Raw genomic sequence first — 872 nt, 5'->3', positions numbered from 1 at the left:
ACGTGAGTCTCCTGGATTGAAAAAAAAAAAGTTTAATTAACACAAACTCCATGGTCTTATATTGTTATAAGCACCGTTTATTTTCCGGCACGGTGCCTGAAATCAGTGGGGGGGAAAAATACATTAAAGGAATTAAAACGTTAAAACTAGCTCAAAATAAATTCACACAGAATGATGGGTTAGAGGGGGTCAGCAGTTTCAGTAAATTAGGTGAACTAGAGTGCACTATGACGGTTAAGACTGTTGACTAGCGCGTCGTTTAAAAAAAACATAACCTGATGGCTTACTGACGCGCACGCGTAGGCGTGCTTCAGGAGATCGGTACTCAGTGCTGGACTGCGGGGCCCGTTCGTGCTCGGGAACGGTTGGTGTAGAATCTGGACTAGACCCGTTCTCCACTCTGATTGTGGAATGATGTTGTGGAATTGATGTTGGTGTTGACCAACGAGAGGTTTCAGTCAGCAGTGTGTCTTGGTAAAGTCGTGTCTGCATTTATACATAGTATATAGTCATTAATTTACATGATGCACACAGAACCTGTAAGTGACGCAGCTATTTAATGAAATGATTTCCTGAGTGTGTGGTACTCGGGCAGTGTACCACACCCCCTGCACCCTGCACACGCACGCATATGCAGGCAGGGCGTGTGCGCTGGACTTCAGAGACCGTTATTTCTGTCACTGCCTGGAGGAGTGGAGTCCGAAATTCAACCGCTCGACTCGACGTCTCAGGGACGGGCCGGCATGGCTCAGGCGGTAAGAGCGGTCGTCTCATTGGCTCAGGCGGTAAGAGCGGTCGTCTCATTGGCTCAGGCGGTAAGAGCGGTCGTCTCATTGGCTCAGGCGGTAAGAGCGGTCGTCTCATTGGCTCAG

This window comes from Conger conger, chromosome 5 (genome assembly GCF_963514075.1).
Source record: "Conger conger chromosome 5, fConCon1.1, whole genome shotgun sequence".
Taxonomy (NCBI): Eukaryota; Metazoa; Chordata; class Actinopteri; order Anguilliformes; family Congridae; genus Conger; species Conger conger.
This window is presented reverse-complemented; position numbering follows the sequence as displayed.